The sequence below is a fragment of the Dendrobates tinctorius genome, unplaced genomic scaffold, assembly GCF_039654945.1.
Source record: "Dendrobates tinctorius isolate UK_male_01 unplaced genomic scaffold, ASM3965494v1 ptg000120l, whole genome shotgun sequence".
Classification (NCBI taxonomy): domain Eukaryota; kingdom Metazoa; phylum Chordata; class Amphibia; order Anura; family Dendrobatidae; genus Dendrobates; species Dendrobates tinctorius.
This window is the reverse complement of record NW_027361788.1, coordinates 17419257-17428009: the sequence shown is the minus strand read 5'-3', so window position 1 is coordinate 17428009 and position 8753 is coordinate 17419257.

Here is an 8753-nt window from a genome sequence, read left to right as displayed (position 1 = left end):
AAAACCGACCGATTCTAGTTCTCTGGGGTCTCGGCTACCCCTGGCAGCCGAGACCCCGGAGAAAATCCGACACTGGGGGGCGCTATTCACTTAAATCACAGCGCCGTGAATTAATGGCGCTGTGGTTTTAGTACCCTTAATTACCGCCGTTAAAAGGCGTATCGGCGGTCGTTAAGGTGTTAAAGATAAACACTGCGTGGCTTTTTATGGCCTTCGGGGATGCCAAGGGAGGGGGTACATTTCAGGAGTGGAAGGAGATGTCTTGAACTTAAAATCCAAAATGGATTCTGCCTTGTCCCTCACATACACAATCATACTGTATATATGCACACACATACTATATACACACATTGTATACTGCACATGTACACACACACATATTGTTAGGCGTTGGATTTCTGTCGCTGCACAGCAAGAATCCCGAGCCTTACTTCCAGCGGTCTCCCATTCCTCTCCAGCTGCAGAGGAGGTTGCTCAGCAAACTCGTCGGTCCCGGCACTCTGCCCAGACCAGCTCTGTAGGTTTGCTTGCTGCTGCCACCTCTGGCACATCTATGGCAATACATGCTGCTCAGCAGCGAGATTCTCCAGGGACTAAGTCCCCATATCAGGCCACTGAGCATGCCCATGGAGTGATCTCCCATTGGAGATCGAAGGTCACGTGCTCAGGTCCTGCTCATGTTCGGATTGGCCCATCCGAGAAGCCAGGAAGGTCCCGGACGCTCGCGGCTAAAAAAGGTTCGCATGGCCGCTTGGCCATGCGCTAGGATAGACTGTATTTACAGACTATGTGGAGTGAGTGATGTATGCACATATGAATGTCTCTGGTGAATGACTCATTAAGAAACCCCTACCCTTGGTACGCATGTGTTGTGCAGCCTAGCCTGCTAGCACCCAGGCTTAGGTGTAGGTAGGACAGAGGTTGAGTCAGGCATCAGTCTTCACCAGGGACTCGGCACGCCTCAGTGCACGTGCTCCACTTCAGAGCCAGCGTCCACAGCGGCGCTCGCGGCAGCGACGCCGCGCGCTCAGTGGGCCTAGAAGGACTCTAACCACGTGTCCTTGGGGTAGAGTTCTGTGGCCGTACACTGTGCGCTCTTTTGGCCGGGCTCTGTGAGCTAAACAGGCTCCGGCATCTACTTTCAGCGGTTGAGCGACTCTGTACATTAACAGAGTTCGCACCTGTTCACATTGGGTGACGTAACCCACGTGTGACTGTTTTTACGCCGCTCTATTCTTCCGCCATTACCTAGCAGCAGTGTACCACCTGTGTATACTTACCAGGTCCTGGTGCTTCACTTGTGCTGCAGACATCTTCCTGCCCCCTGTCTGACCTCTGCTGTACTGTGAGATGCCCCCCCCCTCACTCTCAACTTATCCTGACAGTTGCAGGGAGAGAGGGGTGATGTAGGGGGATTTGGGAAATGCGAGCAAAGAACTTTTGAGCATACACAGCGTTACTCACTGTAAGGAATGCTGAACACTGTGCACTTCATAAAGGGGCTGCCGATGCAGGTGGCCCCCTTTGTGGGTGGCAGGAGCTGGGGCTGGGCCAACCGGAGGATTCTCCGGTGTCCCGGTGCCCCAGTCCGACCCTGATTATGGGCACCACATATTCCGCCACACAGTATTATGGGCACCACATAGTCCTCCATACAGTATTATGGGCATCACATACTGCTCCATACAATATAATGGTCCCACAAGGTGCTCCATACAGTATAGCGGCCCCATATATTGCTCCATGCAGAATAATGGCCCCATATAGTGCTCCATACAGTATAATGGGCTCCATATAGTACACCATAATGTATAATGGGCCGATATAGCGCTTCACAAGAGTGTCAAGAGTGGGAGAAGAGGGTTGCATTGACAATCCAACACAATGGGCAGCACTTTGAACACATTTTATAAGTGGTCATAAACTTGTATATAACTCATGAAAGAATAAGGTTACATTTAAACCAAGCACACCATTGTTTTTCTTGTGAAATTCTCAATAAGTTTGATGTGTCACATGACTCTCTTCCCATTGGAAAAAATAAAGTTGGATCCAAAATGCCCGACTTCAAAATGACCACCATGGTCATCACCCATCTTGAAAAGTTTCTTCCCTCCCATATACTAATGTGCCACAAACAGGATATCACCAACCATTCCCATTGTATTTAGGTGTATCCATATAAATGGCCCACCCTTTATAACGGGCTCCATATTATCACGAAGTTACCGCCCCAGTGTGGAGCCAGAAGACCGCGGCATCTGATTGCTCCTATTCCAGCGCTGAGAAGAAGCACTTCTCCTTAATTTTAAAGGGAATCAGTCACCCTTTTTTTGCCCTATTAGCTGCCGGCATAGACATCAGGTCTCGTCAATCTGTTCGTGACGCCAAAATTGGGTCGCCCTCACACCCAGGGCAGCGGGGTACTTGGTACCAGGCCGGTGTCAGGGGGACGTGTCACAGCAGCGACCCAGTCCGTGGCCCTGGGCGCCCAATATCAATGGCGGGGATGTTAATAGTATAATAGTATAATAGTTTATATGAATAGTTCGTGACGCCACCCGTGGTGTTTGGCAAGTAAGATGTTGAGCCAACGCTGCATGCAGATCCACTGGGACTGATGGTGTGGTGCAGCAAAGATGGTGTAGCTTCCCACAGGTGGAGCTGTAGTCCCAGGGCAGTGTAGGTGCAACGGATGAGGAGAGGCGCAGAATGGTATAGATGCTGGTACCCAGATGTAGCGGTGCTGGAGGTGTTAGAAACGAATGAATGGAGGACACCAGGGCTTGTAGTTTCAAAGCTTTACTCACAGTTCGTGGTACCCACAGGTGCCTGCCTCCGTGCCGTGTCCTCCGGGGTAGAGACTCAATCAACCTCCCGGGCAAGTCAGGATTCTCCTCTCCAACACTCCGCCAACATGTGCCTTTCCTGAACGACTCCTCTATTGCGCCTTTTAGTGTGAAGAACTCCAGTACCGTGGTTCCCTGAAGTTCCTCCTGTCAGATGTTCCTAGAACCTTACTTGTAAGACAGACAGCTGTAGCCCGATCAGGGACCTCCTGGATCCTGGCTCTCTATCTGTGTTGCTGTTGTGTCCCAAGTCTTAGGTGGGAGTAGTGCATTTACAGCCAACTACTCCACCGGTGTCTGCTGCAGAACCATAAGGGTATGTGCACACACTGCAGATTCACCTGCGGGTTTTTTCCTGCGGAACCGCAGGTAAAACCGCAGGTAAAGTGACCTGCGGTTTTGCTGCGGTTTGGCCTGCGGTTTTGCCCTGCGGTTTACCACCTGGACAATGGAATAGGTGGCAAACCGCAGCAGAATCCGCAGAAACAATTAACATGCTGCGGAAAAAAACCTGCAGCTTTTCCGCAGGTAAAAAACCGCAGCGTGAGCACAGCGGTTTTGAAAACCCATAGGCTAACATGGTAAAGTACCATGTCTGCGGAACTGCTGCAGTTCTGCAGTGCCAAAACTGCAGCAAAACCGCAGCGTGTGCACATGGCCTTAGTGTCCATACAACCTCGGTGACCGGGCCCCGGCCTTGCGCTGAGAACCTATAGGCAGGGTTCCTCTTCCAACCCACAACTCCTCTCTGTTCTCCTACTCCTTCGTTCCGCGCTGTTCCTTCTCTCATCTTTCTCCTTGTCTTCTCTTTCCCGTGCCAGCTGGCTCAGATCACTGAGGCAGCTGCAGCACTCTTTCTAAACTGAACTCAAACTGAACTCAAAACTAACTTCAGAACTGAACTCCTCTCGCCTGACCTCCTGTCAGACTGACCTATCATTCTAAACTTTCCCCCTCTTTTATATGGATCTCATAGAATCATAGAATCGTAGAGTTGGAAGGGACCTCCTGGGCCATCTGGTCCAACCCCCTGCTCAAAGCAGGATTCGCTAAATCATCCCAGTCAGATGTCTGTCCAGCCTCTGTTTGAAGACTTCCATTGAAGGAGAACTCACCACTTCTCGTGGCAGCCTGTTCCACTCATTGATCACTCTAACTGTTAAAAAATTTTTTCTAATATCTAATCTGTGTCTCCTCCCATTCAGTTTCATCCCATTGCTTCTAGTCTTTCCTTGTGCAAATGAGAATAAAGTTGATCCTTCTACAATGTGACAGCCCTTTAGATATTTGTAGACAGCTATTAAGTCTCCTCTCAGTCTTCTCTTTTGCAAACTAAACATTCCCAAATCCTGCAACCTTTCCTCATAAGACAGGGTTTGCAGACCGGTCACCATTCTGGTCGCTCTTTTCTGAACTTGCTCCAGTTTGTTGATGTCTTTTTTAAAATGTGGTGCCCAAAACTGGACACAATATTCAAGATGAGGTCTGACCAAAGAGGAGTAGAGGGAAATAATGACTTCACGTGATCTAGACTGTATGCTTCTGTTAATACATCCTAGAATTGCATTTGCCTTTTTTGCTGCTGCATCACACTGTTGACTCATATTCAGTCTGTGATCTATTAGTATACCCAAGTCTTTTTCACATGTTCTGTCACTTAGCCCTATTCCTCCCATTCTATATATGCTTTTTTCATTTTTATTGCCCAGATGTAGTACTTTGCATTTCTCCCTGTTAAAAACCATTCTGTTAGTCGCTGCCCACTTCTCCAGTTTATTTAAATCTTTTTGAATCCTCTCTCTCTCTTCTCTAGTATTAGTTATCCCTCCTAGCTTTGTGTCATCAGCAAATTTAACCAGTTTACCCTCAATTCCTTCATCTAAATCGTTGATAAAGATGTTGAACAACGACTCCACCCACCTCCCAGCACATCTCGTGTTACGAAGCAAGGAATCACCAGAGGTGCTCTGCTACCCTCTAAGCATGAGCCACAATGTGATCAGTGCTGAACTATCCTGTGTGTGGGATGCAGGTGTTGGAGTGAGGAAAGGAGTTCCCAACTTACCTAGGTGGTGGGGCACTACACCTTAGGAGAAGGTGCAGTACCTCTGTGGCGAATGAGCCTCAGTGGCACCTGTTGTGAGTTCATTTTCCCCTTCACCGTCGATGTCTGATGAACTCCCTCTTCTGGTGTAGGAAGGTAGTGAGACTGATTACCAAACACCTGATCCGATAGATGATGACTGGGTAACAGGAAATTCTGACTGGATATAAGGCAGCCGACGCCCTTCTGAGTCGCTGGTGATTTCTCTGCTGGATTCTTGGAGACCAGTCTGAATCCTGCTTCCCAAAGATAAGTTTTTGCTCTGCTATTGAACTTATTAGTTTAGTTTTGTTTACCTTGTTTTTTGGAGTTCAGCCATCCCCGGTCGGGGGTGTGCTGAGTTCCATTTTTGTCTCTTCTTCAGAATTTACCTGAGTGCTGATATAGTCTTTTTGAAGTCCTAGCGACTTCAGGGCCTGTTTTTCCTATCAGACGGTTGGGACATTTTTTGGTAGGGTTTTTTACGGATTGCAGACAGCAGCTTTTCTATCCTGTCCTTTTTAGTTAGCTTGGGCCCCATCGTTTGCTCAACCTATCTTTCTATCTGTGTTAGTGTTTTCATCTTGCTTCACCGTCATTATATGTTGGGGGCTGCCTATTGCTTTGGGGTCTGCTCTGGGGCAGTTTAGATTTCCCCTTTCTTTCTTTAGGCATATTTAGTTCTCCGGCTGTGTTCGAGGGGTCTAGGGCATCATAGGAACCTCCCACGGCTACTGTTAGTTGTTGTGGATAGGATCAGGGGTCTGCAATCCGATAGCTACCAACCTCTCCGGTTTTCTGGACTTAGCTTGTATTTTTGTTTTTTCCTCCTTCGGTGACTCAATCATAACAGAATCACCAGCCATACCGCAGATCTTAGGGTACTCAATAGCAGGAAAGAATTGTAAAAAAAAAAAAAAAAAAAGGAGTTTGTCAGAATTTTTTTTTTTGTGTATATTTTTTCCTCTATGTCTCTGAGGCCGTAGGGGGAATTTTTTTTTTCTCAATGGAGAGGAAGCAATTGTCTCATCGTGTGGAGCAGCTCACTGCTGAAGTGCGGGGAATTTCCGCCTATCTTGCTCATTCACATGCTGCTGAACCAAAGATCAAACTCCTGATGTGTTTTTTGGGGATCGGTCTAAATTTTTGAATTTTAAGAATATTTGTAAATTATTTTTTGCCTTGAAGCCTAACTCGTCGGGGAGCTCCGCGCAGCAGGTTAAAATTGTCATCTCTTTGCTGCGCGGCGATCCCCAGGATTGGGCGTTTTCTTTGAAACCTGATGATCCTATTCTTACTAATGTGAATGCATTTTTTCAAGCCTTGGGGTTGTTGTATGATGAACCTAATGCTATTGATCAGGCTGAAAAGGCCCTGTTGGCATTGAGCCAGGGTCGGGATTCTGCAGAGTTGTACTGTCAAAAATTCCGAAGGTGGGCGGTCCTTACTACCTGGAATGATGGTGCCTTGGCAGCTCTCTTTCGGAAGGGTTTGTCAGAAACCGTAAAAGATACTATGGTGGGATTTCCTGTTCCCTCTGGTCTTGACGATTCTATGTCATTAGCCATTCAGGTTGATCGGCGTTTGCGTGAACGCAAAACCGCAGGAGAGGTGTTGCCACCTGTTGAACAAATGTCTGAACCTATGCAATGTGATAGAGTTTTGTCTAGGGTGCAACGTCAGGAGTTCAGAAGGCGTAATAAGCTGTGTTTCTTCTGTGCTGATGCCTCGCATATTATTTCTGTCTGTTATTTCTGGCAATTACTCTGATCTGCTCCCTGTCCACATTTTCCGCTAAGGCTTTTTTGGATTCGGGAGCAGCTCTGAACCTGATGGACTTGGATTTTGCTAAACGTTGTGGATTTCCTATGACACCTCTGCGGACGCCTATCTCTTTGAGGGGTATTGATGCTACTCCTTTGGCGAAGAATAAACCTCAGTTTTGGACCCAGGTGGTAATGCGAGTCGCCCCAGACCATCAAGAGAATTGCAGATTTTTGGTGTTGCATAATTTGCATGATACCATTGTTCTGGGGTTTCCCTGGTTGCAAATTCATAATCCAGTGTTGGATTGGAAATCTGTGTCTGTGGTGAGTTGGGGTTGTCGGTGTGCCCTTAGTGATGCTCCTGTTTTCTCCACCTCTCCCCAGTCGCATGATGTTCCTAACTATTTGGCTGATTATTATGATGTATTTAGTGAGAATGAGTCTGCGTCTTTGCCTCCTCATAGGAGTTATGACTGTGCAATTGAGCTGAGCCCTGGGTGTAAATTTCCCAAGGGTCGACTTTTCAATTTATCTGTACCCGAGCACAAGGCTATGCGATCCTATATTAAGGAGTCGTTGGGAAGGGTCATATTAGACCATCCTCTTCACCCATAGGTGCTGTTTTTTTTTCGTGGCTAAGAAAGATGGGTCATTAAGGCCTTGTATTGACTATCGTTCCCTCAACAAAATTACTGCTAAATATCAGTATCCGTTACCCCTGATTTCTGATCTATTCTCCAGAGTTAAAGGTGCTTGCTGGTTTACAAAGCTTGACCTCAGGGGGGCGTATAATCTTATTCGCATTAAGCATGGGGATGAATGGAAGATGGCGTTTAATACTCCGGAGGGACATTTTGAGTACCTGGTGATGCCTTTTGGGCTCACTAATGCCCCTTCTGTCTTCCAGTGCTTCATGAATGATATTTTCCGAGACTTGGTGGATAAATTTTTGATCATCTATCTGGATGATATTTTGATCTTTTCCAAGGATTGGGACTCTCATGTGGAACTTGTTCGGACTGTGTTCCGGATTTTGAGGGAGAATTCCCTGTATGTCAAGGGATCGAAATGCCTTTTTGGTGTACAGAGGATTTCATTTTTGGGATTTATTTTGTCTCCGTCAACTATTGAAATGGACCCGGCCAAGGTACAGGCCATTTATGATTGGGTTCAGCCCACTTCTTTGAAGGCCCTCCAGAAGTTTTTGGGTTTTGCTAATTTTTATCGTAAATTTATAGCTAATTTTTCTGGTATTGCCAAACCATTGACTGATTTGACTAAGAAGGATGCTGATGTGCTGAATTGGTCTCCAGAGGCTGTTTCTTCCTTTCAGGAGCTGAAGAGAAGGTTCACTTCTGCTCTGGTTTTGCGGCAACCTGATGTTTCACTCCCGTTTCAGGTAGAGGTGGACACTTCTGAGATTGGTGCAGGAGCTGTTTTATACCAAAAAGATCCTGTAACATCTAAAATGAATCCCTGTGCTTTCTTTTCCCGAAAGTTCTCCCCATCCGAACGTAACTATGATGTGGGGAATCGGGAACTGTTAGCCATGAAATGGGCATTTGAGGAGAGGAGACATTGGTTGGAGGGAGCTAAACATCAAGTCGTGGTCCTTACTGACCAAAAGAATTTGATTTACCTGGAGTCGGCCAAACGCTTGAATCCTAGACAGGCTAGGTGGGCCTTGTTTTTCACACGTTTTGATTTTGTGGTCTCTTTTCTTCCGGGCACTAAGAATGTCAAGGCAGACGCCCTCTCTAGGAGTTTCTTTGCTGATTCTCCTGTTGTGACCAAGCCTTCTACCATCTTAGGTGAGGGGGTAGTTCTTTCTGCCATCTCGCCCGATTTGAGATGTGCTCTGGAAGAGTTTCAGGAGGACAAACCTGAGCGTTGTCCCATTGGAAAATTGTATGTTCCTGACCAGTGGAGGAAGAGAGTGATGTCTGAAGTTCATTGCTCTGCATTGGCTGGTCATCCAGGTATTTTTGGTACTAGAGATTTGGTGAGTCTGTCTTTTTGGTGGCCCGCCTTGTCTCGTGATGTCAGGAATTTTGT